The sequence below is a fragment of the Macaca thibetana genome, chromosome 1 (genome assembly GCF_024542745.1).
Source record: "Macaca thibetana thibetana isolate TM-01 chromosome 1, ASM2454274v1, whole genome shotgun sequence".
Classification (NCBI taxonomy): Eukaryota; Metazoa; Chordata; class Mammalia; order Primates; family Cercopithecidae; genus Macaca; species Macaca thibetana.
In genome coordinates, this window is record NC_065578.1 from 205,010,713 (window position 1) to 205,025,152 (window position 14,440).

The 14,440-nt window shown below is 39.0% G+C and overlaps 1 protein-coding gene across 1 annotated transcript in view; it reads left to right on the forward strand.

Annotated features, from left to right (window-relative positions):
* The first annotated feature begins 2,077 nt into the window (after positions 1–2,077).
* The window catches only part of KCNK1 (potassium two pore domain channel subfamily K member 1), a 156,016-nt gene continuing 143,653 nt past the window's right edge, over positions 2,078–14,440 (forward strand). Inside the window, exon 1 of the mRNA XM_050770205.1 lies at positions 2,078–2,081. The gene's annotated coding sequence lies outside the window, so the exon portion shown is untranslated. The remainder of the gene's footprint in view (positions 2,082–14,440) is intronic.

Consider the following 14,440-nt stretch of genomic DNA (forward strand, 5'->3'; position numbering starts at 1 on the left):
AAACTGACCCCATGCCATTTCCTTCTTTCAACTATTGGCTTCTCTTCAGAAGCTGCCTGATTTTATTTACTCTCCAAAGTACTCAGGTCGTTATTTTATTTTATTGTTTTTTTTTTGAGATGGAGTCTCGCTCTGTCACCCAGGCTGGAGTGCAGTGGTGCAATCTCAGCTCTGCAACCTCCACCTCCCAGGTTCAAGCAATTCTCCTGCCTCAGCCTCTTGAGTAGCTGGAACTACAGGCACCTGCCACCATGCCCAGCTAATTTTTGTATTTTTATTAGAGATGGGGTTTCACCATATTGACCAAGCTGGTCTCGAATGCCTGACCTCGTGATCCACCCTCCTTGGCTTCCCAAAGTGCTGGGATTACAGACCTGAGTCACTGCGCCTGGCCAGTTGTTATTTTTATGTTGCATCTGGTGTTGATAATTGCCATCTTTAAACATAGGAAGTAACTTCCAGACCATGAGTGGAGCTGACTGCTTTGGTTTTAATTATGCTGTATCACTTATTACCTGTGTGAACTTAGCCAATTTACTTAATTTGGCCATGTCTTAGTTTCCTTATTTATAAAATGGAAAAAAATATTATCCATATTTAGGGTTATGGGAAGAATTATATGCATAATTCATATAAAATGCTTGGGAAAATTATTACTGAATATCTGAGAATGTTATTTTTATGCCATTTTTGAGATTTCTCCTAATACATTTAGCTGTTTCCTCAATGAATAATAATTGTGATTCATTTCAAATTTTCAGGCAATCTAACATCTTGGATCTCACTAGATGAAATTCACTAATAAATTTTCACAAATGTATTACGCTGCAACTTTTAAATCATCATTCTCATTTCAGGTGATGTTTTCCTCATTACTCAAGTATTAAATTATATTGTATCTTATTTCCAGTCCCCCAGATATTGTGATTTATAACTACTGTATGAACAGTAGAATTGAATTTATAGTTTTTTTCCCAAGTTACTCTCAAACATTAATTATAGTGCTTATTATTAAGTAAAAAAATAATGTTCAAATTGGCCTTTTTACTCCTTAGTGTCAGTTGCTGGGAAAATATTTACTGACTGCTTACTATTTCCAAGAACAAAAATGATAAGAGTGTGATGCCTACAAAAACCTTGTAATATTTCAGTTGATGTTCAGAACATTTATTTTATAAATTTGTCTTATTTATATTAGAGAAACTATCATCTAGAATAATATGTAAATATAATTGTATAGCAGTTCATTAGCATTCCCTATAGCATTTAGCAAAATCTTTCAGGCCAGAAATATAAATCATGTATTCCTCAAGGCATGGATAAGAAAAGCATCCTTTGTTTCAGTTAGGATTTGGAGCCAATAAATAAAAACTCTGACAACAAAGCCTTAAACAATGGGGCTTATTTTTCTCATGCATTAAAAATCTGGATGTACCAGCTTGAGGCTAGTCCAGGCTCCTAAGGTGATCAACAAAGACCCAGTCTCCTTGGATTTATCTATTCTTCCATTATGAACATGTGGTTTTTGTTTTGCTAGTCGAAGATGACTGTTACACCTCCAGAGATTGTTTGCATTCCAGGGAGACAAAGGAGGGAAAGTGAAAGACCGGGGATGTGCCAGCTGAATTGGTTCCATTTTATCAGAAACACAATTGCTTCAAAAGACAGGCCCTCCACGCCCTCCTCAGCAACTCAGTTTAGATTTCATCAGCAATAACGGTCATAATACAAGTTAGTCTTGCAAGGTGAATATTTTAGCTGTGTACAACGCCCCAAAGAAAACTGGTATTCTGTTAATAACAATGAAAAGAAAAGATATTGGGGGGGGGAGCCAAAAGGTTTCACCCACTTGTAAGCATAGCTGTGGGGCACGTGAAGATTTTCCAAGGAAATCTTGGAAATCATTTTCCAGTTTTTCAACTTCCATGGATATGGTGTGTTCTAAAAGTGATCTATCTACCAAAGCATCTGAGGTGAAGGCGTAATACCAATCCTATTTTACTGTCCCCACTTTTTAAGCAGCCCTCTTCCCACCTTGCAAAGGAACTGCATGCCTATCATCACCCTGAATTTTACTGGGGTGTATTTCCCAGGGGATATAAAAACCTCCAGGATAAAGTCCAAGAGGTAGGACAAAATAATGATATTAATAGCCTCAGTAGCCTTCTTTATTTGAAGTTGAATCATCCTGTTTGGACTTCTAGACTTTCCACATATTATGCATATTTCTGTTAAGAGCAAGTTGTGGTATTAGAAATGAGGGGTTTAGGCTTAAAATATTGTCAATGCTTGGAGTACAGCTATATTGTTGAATGGAATAGCAGAATTTTAACAACTTTTATTTGCATGTGTCCTTACGTCTTCCCTCTTTTGGTCTTTGTCAAAGAATGTACTGCTATTGAGGATGAGTCTTTGAGGGTAAAGGAAAGAGAATATAAGGAATATTGAAGGCAAGAGTATGTGACTTTTATAGCAACAAAGGTGTGTGTCTTCATCTAAATTATTTATTTACCTATCTATCTTAGAATTATAATTTAGAAGTAAGATGGTTATCAAAGGAGTGCATATTAATAATGTTTATTTGAATTGAAAATAAAGGAATATTTTTCTGACAAAAGTTGTTCTGCCTTTTGCTCATTCATTTGACAATGGGGATTGGATTTGGCAATTAGATTATATAGTGAACATTTTCCACGTTTCCAGTTAGGTCAGTCTGAAGCTCCAGGGTTTTAAAGACAATATTTTAAAAATACATTGTAAATATTTTATTTGAAAATATTTACAGTGATGTTTTGAGATGAACAAAATTTCAACTTTCCCAAACTTTCTGTATGTAGTAAGTTCAGTAAGTGTCTCTAAGTAAAAGAATAACATTTCTAATCAATTAGTAATCAATTGATAAGGCAAGGTAAGTCCTATTTGGTGTAGTACCAAAGAGTAAGAAAGTGAATGACTCCAAAGACTACAGTTAAACGCTTTGATGAGTCTGGTGATTTCTAGTACTTGGTTTACAAGAAAATTATAGGTGCAATGAATTAACATGACAGCTAATCATTAAAAGAATAAATAAAAAGGTTGATCACTTTGTTACTTCCGGTATTCAAATCAGAAGGATGTATTTTTTAAAAAGACTGATATTGTTGTATTTTAGAAAGCTCCTTCTATTCCCACCTACTTATATCTGTGTTTCTTAGTATTTGCATAAGAAGCATTAAAAATTGGAATAGAACTGATGGTGAATGCTGTTTCACACTAACAATAGATAATATTCTCCCCTGGAAATATAAACTACTCTTTAAAAAGCCCCACTCATCTCATTTATTTATTTTTATTTCAATAGCTTTTGAGGTACAAGTGTTTTTTTTTTGTTACATGGATTAATTATATAGTGGAGAATTCTGAGATTTTAGTGCACCTATCACCTTAGTAGTGTACATCGTACCTAATGTGTAGTATTCTATACCAAGCTCCCCTCCCATTCCCCCCTTTTGGAGTCTCTAAAGTCCATTATATTCTTCCGTATGCCTTTGCGTACTCACAGCTTAGCTCCCACTTACAAGTGAGAACGTATGGCTTCTGGTTTTCTACTCCTGTGTTACTTCACTTAGAATAATGGCCTCCATCTCCATCCCAGTTGTACCACTCATTTCATTTAAAAAGGGATTTCTAATGTTAAACCAAAATTATGGAAGACCATTGTTTTATACTGAGCTCTCGCCAGACCAGACCAAACCAAAATGGAGTCACTCATGCTAAATGCCACATAATCAAACTGAAATTTTAAGGAAATAGGCAGACCTCCAAACAGACTGTTTTCTTCCCTGAAAACAGGAGACTCAAGTCTACTTGAGTCACCATAATAAGGAAGTCTTCTCTGGACTAATCTGTACGAAAAAAGTGTCCTAATGTTAACCAATCAGCTATTTTTTTTTTTTTTTTTTTTTGAGGCAGGGTCTGGCTCTGTTGCTCAGGTTGGAGTACAGTGGTATGATCTCGGCTCACTGTAACCTGTGCCTCCCAGGTTCAAGCGATCTTCCCACCTCAGCCTCCAGAGTCACCACCACCACACCCAGCTAATTTTTGTATTTTTAGTAGAGACGGGGTTTCACCATGTTGACCAGGCTGGTCTCGAACTCCTGAGCTCAAGCAATCTGTGTGCCTCAGCCTGCCAAAGAGCTGGGATTACAGGCGTAAGCCACCGTACCCAGCCCCCATCAGCTTTTTTTCCCTATTGTTCTGTTTCCTTGTTCTAACCCTACAAGATCCAGTGTTCTGGAATCCCACCTTACAAAACCCCATGTTTGCCCAGTGGGAGCTCTCATTCCATTTTATAGACCGGATGCTGCCCCGTTTGTAAATCATGAACAAACAGCAATTCAATATGTAACTAAATTTGTTATAATTTTGTCTTTTGACACTAATATTTATATTTTCTATTTAGTAATTATCAAAATGTACATTATATTATTTTGACTGATATTGTACTATTAATACAAATGAATCCAGAAGAATTTTTTTTTTTAAGTTAGAGCCTATGGTCACCAGTGTTTTAAAAAATACACACACATATGTATATTTTTTGTATGTTGAAGGATATCAAATTGCCCCGATATTTAGAATTCATTGGATATATGATATCCATATTCTATTGGATATAATTAAAATTATAATTTTATCTTATTTTTATTTAGTATTTTTATTGGGCTTGTATAAATTATGTATCAGATGCTGTGTAAATAGTGTAGGAAATACAGAGAAAGGTAAAATTGTATCACAGTAGATTATATCTGACTCATTTTTGCCATGATGTGCAAAGATGAGGTATGTCTAATAATATTTAGTCAATGCCTACCTTAATACTCTGTAATTTGATATTTAATAAAGGACCTGTCGTAGAAATGATAATGAAGAAGGTAGTGGCTTGAGGATAGCTAAGATGTAGGCTAAATCATGCTATCTCCTCTGGAAAGAAAGATTGCTTCTACCATGAGCTGCGTGTAAGACCAAGTGTAATGGTGGACATGGATGCTTCTCTGTCTACCAGGCACCTATAATGCGTCTGGGAAGATAAAGCATATACATGCCAAACTATGTGGAGAGCTAGAGCACTAGCCATAGCAAGCCAAATCCTATGCTAAAAACTTACATTTTAAGAAATAAAAAGAAAGCAGTTCTGATAGCTGGTAGCTGGCCTGGTAATCACAGCTAGACCCTGGTGTTCTCCTGTTAATAATATAAACAATTTCACAGAGCACTAACTAACATCAAAGTCACTCCATGGCCATGATGCTGTGAGACAAGAGTCCTGCATAATTATACCCCCGCAAAGACAGAAACAAGAACACAATGCAAACGGTGAAAATGACCGAACATTCTTTCCTCCCAACTGAGAGGAGTGACTCCTGCTTTTTAACCTCTTTCGTCTCCAGTTGAGTCTTGTTCAACCTACCTTCTAGATAAAACATGCAAGCTACCCACTCAAAATTGTTCCTGCTTTCTGACAGCATCCAGTCCTGAGCAATCACCCACTCCCTTAAGCCCTCCCCAAATCACCCAACACAACTAAACTGAATCCCTTACTGTTATAGGAGTTATTAAGAAATTATTTTAGGCAGACAGACAGGAAAAGGAGTCTTTGGGAAGTCTTATTTCTTTTAAAGCAGCTGCAGAAACTTCTTGTCTAGCAGGAAAGACCTAGCTCTTAGAGCCGGGCGCACAAGCTTTGATAGGCAAATGCCAGCCATTAGAAACTAGGTCCACCCAAACATGGCGATTCCTACCCTCTTCTTCCTTCCCGGGACATGTGCGTGGCAGCATGGCGGTCCCCACATATCCCCATGGTGGGTAGAACATCATGGCGCCCTGCATTTGCATATTAAAAGACTAGGTTGGGAGGGCCAGTTTTTTCACAGCTGCGTGAGTGACATGCCTGTTCAAACCAATCCCCTAAGTCCTGTGCAAATCAGACATCACCTCCTCCAGCCTCCTCACATAAGAGCCACTTTTTTGCCCCATGCGGGGTTTCCTCTCTCGGCTTTGGAGCCCCCCTCCTTCTGTCTCTGTACTGGGGGAGCTTCTTTCTTCTTTTTTGCCTATTAAACTCTCTGCTCCTTAAAACCACTCCACGTGTGTCCATGTCGTTTTAGGCAATTCAGCGTGAGATGAAGAACTCTGGTGTTCCTCCACTCATGGTAGCCTTACCGTTACCAAACCTCTTGTCACATACTCCTGAGATGCCTCCCTGTGTCCCCATGCTCTCTAAGGTTTCGTCTCCTCTTCTGCAGCAAGTCATAAACCCACTCTGATGTGATCCTCATGGTCTTTGTCTGGTGGGCATGAACAGTACATGAATTCATTCAATCATCACAATGACCTTTTGAAGAAGTACTATTATTAGCTTCATTTTCACAGATGATAAAACTGAGGCACATAGGGGTTGAATAAATGGGCCACAGTCACACAGCCAGAAAGTGGCCCAGCTGGAAGTGCAACCCTGGTAGTCCACACTTTGTTGTTGCTATGCTGCCATTTAGTGAGAAGGAAAAGGGGGGATGTGACAGCAGTTAACAGTGCAGGATGGACAATACATTGCAAAAGAAATTCGAGAAGAAAAAGTCAGGATGGGTTTTTACAGAAAAAGCCAATAAAAGTTTTTGAAATAGCCAATCTTCAAGTAGGCACTGAGGGTTGGGATGGAGCTGGTCCCTTCAGGATAGGTACAGGAGAGGAGACAGGAAGGCGATGATTTCAGCGAGAGATTCCCAGATCCCTAGAGTGATGTGCCTAATACAAAGATGGAGAAAATGTAAGAACGCCTTGCATCAGTGTAATCTACCCCATAAGGGACACACCTGAGGCAAGCAGGACTTTGGAGGAGAGCTTCAACATGGCTGACTGTGACCCTGGCTGCCCGGCAGAGGCCTCCTTTCCCAGAACTATTGCAGTATCACACGGCATGTCAGCATGAATCCACTGCAGAGAGGAAGTGATTTATTTTCTTTTCCTTTCTCCTTCAAAATTGAAATCGATTTTAAGAGCTCTAGAGATTCTAATGCAAATTTATGACCCTGCCCCCGACCAATTCCTACCCTGCTCCACCAGGTGAAGTAAAAGCAGACTGGGGTTACGTTAACACCTCTTAGATGGGTTGAACATTTCAGCATGACAGTATATCAATAAATTTTAAAGAGGGCATCATTGTGGTAATGTACTGGAAAGAGAAAAATAATTTTAAAAAATTGGCTTCTGCTCCTAAGAAGGTGGAATAGATATACTTTCCCATATTTATTCCAATAATTACTGTTTTAAAACTTGGATATTATAGATAAATAAACAGAAGTAGACTCTGAAAGGTGGAGAGGAGGCAGACTGTCTAGAGACTTTGGGGCATGAAGAACAAGCTGATGATGATGCGTTTTCTGGGTTTTGCCTCACATATCTCAGAGTGGTGAAGCCAGCAACACAGAAACACCAACAGGTACAGATTTTTTTCAAAGCCCCCCCAAATGACTGATGCCTGTAACTAAAGGACAAGGAAAGAAGCAGCCTTGGAAGATAAAAACCTTTTAGAAATAGCCACACTCCTGCAACAATCTCCCCTCCCCCAATAACACACACACAAATCTGTGGCCCCATCCCCACACATGCCAGCAAAAGTCGAGTGGGGTATGTAGACTTCCACCCATTGCCAGGCTGTAACAAGTCACTGCAAAGCCATGCTGAACTGGTGTCATGGAAGGCCAAGTAGGGAGCTGGAACTTTCATCCCGTCTGGGTGGTAAGGAAGCGCCCCTCCCCCGCAGCATTGATAGAGACCACATGGGGAGCCTGGGAGCCTGCTCTTTCACCCCCGCCCAACAGTATCAAGGAGTATTCCCCTACCAAGAGCCAATGGAACGAAGGAGTGGGAACCTGGACTTCTACCCAATCTCACAGTAATGAGCAGCACCCTACCCTCTTCTCTTACCAGAGCAGTGATAGGGGAAGCCAGCTAAAACAGAAGGTATACATAAAATCCAGTCTTATAATGCCCAAAATGTCACATTTTCAATTGAAAATAATTTGTCATACCAAGAACCAGAAAGATCTCAAATTGATTGAAAAAGACAATCAATAGAGTCTGTACCAACACCAAGATGACAAGAGTTGTTAGAATTACCTGACAAAGATTTTAATGAATCCATCATAAAAAGAATTCAATAAGCAGTTACAGGTCGAGAGCAGTGGCTCACATCTGTAATCCCAGCACTTTGGGAGGCCAAGGCAGGTGGATTGCTTGAGGCCAGGAGTTCGAGACCAGACTGGCCAACCTGGCAAAACCCCATCTCTGTTAAAAATACAAAATTTAACTGGGTGTGGTGGTGCATGCCTGTAGTCCCAGCTACTCATGAGGCTGAGGCATGAGAATTGCTTCAACCCAGGAGGTGGAGATCACAGTAGGCCAAGATCGTGCCACTGCACTCCACCCTGGGTGACGGAGCGAAGACTCTGTCTCAATTCTTTTTCAAATTAAAAAGAAGCAATTTAAAAACATGCTTAAAAACAAACAAACAAAAGTCTTTGCAAAGAAACAGAAAATATGAAGAACCAAATGAATATTTTAGAACTGAAAAAAATGCAATAATTAAAATTAAAACCCAGTGGATGAACGCAACTCAAAAGAAACTCGTTGGAGGAAAGTTTGCTTTTGCAACAAATGATGGTGGAGTAATTGGACATTCACAAGAAACGAACCAACAAAGCTTGACTTGAGTCTCACAACTTTTGCAAAAGCCAATTCGAAATGAATAATTGATTTAAATGTAAAATAAAAAACTCTAAAACTTTTACTTTAAAAAAAAAAAAAACCCAGAAGAATATTTTGAAGATCTAGAGCTAGACAAAGAATTCTAAGACTTGACACAAAAAACGTGATCCATGAAAGGAAAATCTGATAAATTTGACTTCACCAAAACTAATAACTTTTACTCTAAAAATGACCCTTACACAATGATGAAATAATGTGCTATGGACATGGAGAAAATGTTTGCAAGCCACAGGACTACTATCTAGAATGTATGAACGTCTCTTAAAACCCAATAGTTTAAAAAAAAAGAAAGAAAATGGAGAAAAGACATGAACAAATATTTCACTGAAGATAATTTACAGATGGCAAATAAACTAATAAAAAGATGTTCAATATCATTAGCCAGTAAGAAAATGCAAATTCAACCCAAAATGGGATAGCACTATACACCTATCAGAATGACTAAAATAAAAAAAATAGGGACAACACTAAATGCTGGTGAGAAAGGGGAGAAACAGATCACTTACATCTTTCCAGTGTATGGCCAATCTGGAAAATAGTTGTGCAGTTTCTAAATTGCAAACAGGAAACCACTGTACTATTGGGTCTCAGAACACGATACCTCAAAGTATGGTCCTTTGGTGTACTGAGTGCCTTGAACTGAAAGGGATTGGAAGGCCTCAGAAACAAGTCTCTCTGACCTTCTTTTGCCCTCCTCTCTCCTTCCCTTGTTTCTCCCCCAAAGGAAGTCACAGAAACCAGAATTCCTCTTCCCCAAGGCAAGTCATTGAAATTAGGACTCAGCCAGGCATGGTGGCTCATGCCTGTAATCCCAGCACTTTGGGAGGCCGAGGCGGGCAGATCACCTGAGGTCAGGAGTTCAAGACCAGCCTGGCTAACACGGTGAAACCCTGTCTCTACAAAAATACAAAAATTAATCTGGTGTGGTGGCAGGTGCCTGTAATCCCAGGTACTTGGGAGGCTGAGGCAGGTGAATCACTTGAACCTGGGAGGTGGAGGTTGCAGCAAGCCGAGATTGCACCACTGCACTCTAGACTGGGTGACAGAGTAAGACTCTATCTCAAAACAAAACAAAGACAACCCCCCCCAAAAGAAAGAAAGAAAGAAAGAAAGAAAGAAAGAAAGAAAGAAAGAAAGAAAGAAAGAAAGAAAGAAAGAAAGAAAGAAAGAAAGAAAGAAAGAAAGAAAGAAAGAAAGAAAGAAAGAAAGAAAGGAAAGAAAAGAAAGAAAGAAAGAAAGAAAGAAAGAAAGAAAGAAAGAAAGAAAGAAAGAAAGAAAGAAAGAAAGAAAGAAAGAAAGAAAGAAAGAAAGAAAGAAAGAAAGAAAGAAAGAAAGAAAGAAAGAAAGAAAGAAAGAAAGAAAGAAATTAGGACTCCTGTGCCCCAAAGCAAATTACAAAACTTAGGAAGTTCACTCTATCTCTTCCACTTCTACCTGGAAGATCCTCACTTCAGAGGAGTCCTGTCCTGGAAGGAATGCTACACCGAGAGGCAAAGAAGAATGTGAACAGACAGACCCTGCAGGGTCCCTGCCGCACCACTCCCAACCCCACATTACCATTAGATCCTACTCCTTTTGTCCAATCACATTTCTACATGACTGTCTATTCTTCATCCAACCTGAGCTTAAAAATAGACAGTTTTTCCTGGGTCTTTCGGTTTTCATTTCTGGAAGCTTCCATGTCATATAAAACACTAATTAAATAAATTTGTTATGCTTTTCTCTTGCTAACCTGTCTTTTGTAATAAGGCTGTCGGCCATGACCTTCTGATGGGTAAGGCAAGGTATCAAACCTCTCCACTCCTACAATACTAAACAGGCAACTACCATACATCCCAGCAGTTGCACTTCTGGATATTTATTTCAGAGAACTTATGTTCACATAAAAATCGGAATGCAAATATTTATGGTAACTTTATGTTCAATAGTCAAAAGCTGGAATAAAAAAAGTCCCTCCATAGGTGAATGCGTAAACAGTTTCTGTAACATGGAAAACTACTCAGTAATAAAAAGGAAAAACTTATTTATGCATAAAACAACCTGGATGAATCCAGAGAATTATACTGAGGGGAAAAAATCCTCAGAAGGTTATATATTGTATGTGATTTTATATATATATATATATATATATATATATTACATTCCTGAAATGACAACGTTATAGAATCAGAGAACACATCAGTGATGGCCAGGGGCTGAGGAGGGGGTTGTAGTAGGTGTGGCCATAAAAGTGCAATGTTAGGGATTCTTGTAGTCACGGAACTGTTCTCTATTTTGGCTATATCCGTGTCAATATCCTGGTTGTGATATCGTACCACAGTTTTGCAAGATGTTGCCTTAGGAGGAATTGGTTAAAGGTTAGTACATGAGATCTCCTTGGATTATTTTTTACAATTGCCTATGAACCTATAATTATTTTAAAATAAAAGGTTTAATTTGTAAAAATGAACCTGACATAATTCTTCAATCACAGGCTAAGCAGAAATAATAGGGTTTCTACCTGTGCCAAGCTAGAGTTCTTAGAGGCCAGTGTACATGATGTATTGATCTTTCAGTCAACATAGCACTTAGGACAGAGCTTTACCCAAAGGAAGTCCTAAGTGAAGGTATGCTGAATATATTTAATCGCAATTGTTGTAGGACTTTCTCCTCAGTTCAGCAAAAAACTCTGTTCCTGTCACGCGACCATGAAAGATGAGGCTCATGGACCCATAGAAGAGTGAAGAAAAATGAAATTTATTGGGCAAAAAAGGAAAAAGGGAAAAACTTTCAGCACAATGAGAGGGAAGCCTGTTAACCGGCTCCCACCCCACCACACAGGAACTCAAGAAGCTGGGCTCCTCCCACTGCAAATGGGGAGAACTTCTGTGGCTCCACTCTGTTCTCCCAGTTGTGCATGCCGGTCAGAGGTTCTCCGGGAGCCCTTTATACTTGACTGTCTCACAAGCAATTCTTGGTTCAGAATAAACAAAAATTATCTGTAAAATGGGATTTGAAGCAATAAGTCAACAGAATATTTTTATCACAACCATGCAAAATTATGCTGGCTATGCAATTGTGACCCACATATATGTGGAGGACTCTCATCAATCAAATATTGGGGCCATGATGTTTAATTTTTGCACATATAAAGGACTTTGAAATCCTTATCATAACTTAAGGGAAAGTCCATGGATTATAATTCCTGGCCTGATGAGGGAAAGGGGGGAGTCAGGAGACATAGTAATTTATTCTCATACAGAAAGAGCAAGTCTTAGCCTGTTAGATTCCCTTGTTGATATTTTTCCCATATTACTAGATTAATACCTAATAAAATTCAAATAGAAATATACAGGAGGTGGTTCACAGTTCTCAGTGTGCAGGTCTTATTACACAAATCATGTGTGAAATCCAAAGGTTATAGTAAATATTTCATATACTTTCCTCAAGAACAACAAAAAATGAAGAACCAAAATTAAAGCTCTTCTCTTGTCAAGTCAATGCCTTAAAATAAAATCTCACACAAAACAGAATACAAACTAGAAATAACAATTCTTCTCAAGATATGTGTTTGAAAAATACTCTCAAACCATGTTTTTCCTTTGCCTTCATGCCAACACAACAATCGACACAGAAGACTTCTGTGACCCCAAAATATGTGATTTCTCCCTTTCTGCAAACAAGCAATCAAGTCTGCAGCAGACACCAGTTGGGTGCCCTGCAATTCTGTTCCTACACTATCTACCTGGAGTTAGTCTCAGATCTCACAGGTTAAGAGCTCAGTCTCCAAGACTGCATTCCCCACCTTCACAGACACTAGTCACAAATCTAGGCCTCCAGAACTTCTCACCTACTGACTTCAATTGGGATTCCCACGATCCCTGCCTTGGGTTCCATTAATTTGCTAGAGTGGCTCACAGAACTAACAGAAACACATTTACTAGTTTATTATAAAGGGTATTACTAAGGATACAGATGAAGAATGTGTAGGGAATGGTATGAGGAAAGGCGTGTGGAGCTTCGGTGCCCTCCCATGAGTATGCCACCTTCTAGGAACCTCCACGCGTTCAGCTATCCAGAAGCTGTCTGAACCCTGTCTTCTTGGGTTTTTATGAAGGCTTCATTACATAGGCATGATTGATGAAACCACTGGCCATTGGTGATTAATGTAACCTTTAACCCCTCTCCCCTCCCTGGAGGTTGGTGGGTAGGACTGAAAGTCTCAACTCTCTAATCATGCCTTAGTCTTTCTGTGACCATCTCCACCTTGAAGATAAAAGTCAACATTAGCATTCAAAAAGACAGCACTTTGGGGATTCCAAGGATTTTAGTAGTTGTATTCCGGGAAAACCAGGGGCAAGGACCAAATATGTATTTCACAAAATTACAAACAGTGAATGCTATTGTTGTTGTCAACCAAAGATAAATGTTTAAGTCCTGTAACCAACTGAATGTACCTCTCTTCTCAGTCAAGGGCATTCTAAAGTAACCCTGAAACACTAGTTCAGGTCATCAAGGGAATGGGTGGTCAGACATGCCTCATTATACCTTCCTCCCTTTGGAATTCAGGCACAGCTGACCAGTATTAACATTAAAACAGAGACCTAAGACTGACAGAACAGACTCTTTTAAGTCTAATAAGAAATATTTATGAGCTATTCTTTCTGAAGCCTGTAACCTGGATGCTTCATTGGTATAATAAGATTTTTGGTTTCTACAATGCCTTAACTCAGACATTTCTTTCTATTGATTCCAGGTCTTTAAACACTTTCAACTAACTGCCAATTAGAAAGTCGTTGAATCCCCCTTTGACCTATGAGCCTCCCATTTCAAGTTGTCCCACCTTTCTGGACTAAACCAGTGTACATCTTACATGTATTGATGTCTTATTTTTCTCTAAAATATATAAAATCAAGCTATAGCCTGATCACCTTGGGCACATGTTGTCAAGCCCTCTTGAGCCTGTGTCACAGGCATGTCCTTAATCTTGGCAAAATAAACTTCTAAATTGATTGAGACCTGTCTCAGGTACTTTTTGGTTTATACTATCTACATTCAGATACTTAGGTTTCTGCTTGATTATGTCAATGTATTTTCATTCTTTCAATTCTTAGAGTCCTTGCCATAAGTTATATGAATCTACTCGTATATTCCCTTCTTATACTAGTCTCAACTTAAATATGTTAGTCAAGGTTTAGCCTGAGTTATGGGCAAATGTAATACCTTTTATAGTCTGTACTAATGCTGCAAATATAATAGCCATTCAGATATAGGAGTTAAAGATAAATTACTTAAGCAGATAGTGAAGGTACAGAAGTCCTCGGTAAGGCTTTCCTGTTAATGGAAAGCAACCCCAAATCATTTTCCTTTCTAACAAAGAGCAGCCTGTAAAATGGAGCTGCATGCATAGCCGGCAGTTGTGCCAATCATGTTCAAAATGGCAGCTCCATCTTCCCTTCTCTTTGTCAGCCACATGTACAGTAAGGAGCAGACAAGATGGCGCCCACTAAGGGTAAAGCCCATTTGCATAATAAGATTAGGGTGGAATGACCAGCCTTCCCGCACGCTATATAAACGTCACAACTGATAGAACCCATCTGTGGGCCCTACATATATCAGACACCACCTCCTCAAACCGGACTATAAAACGCGGCAA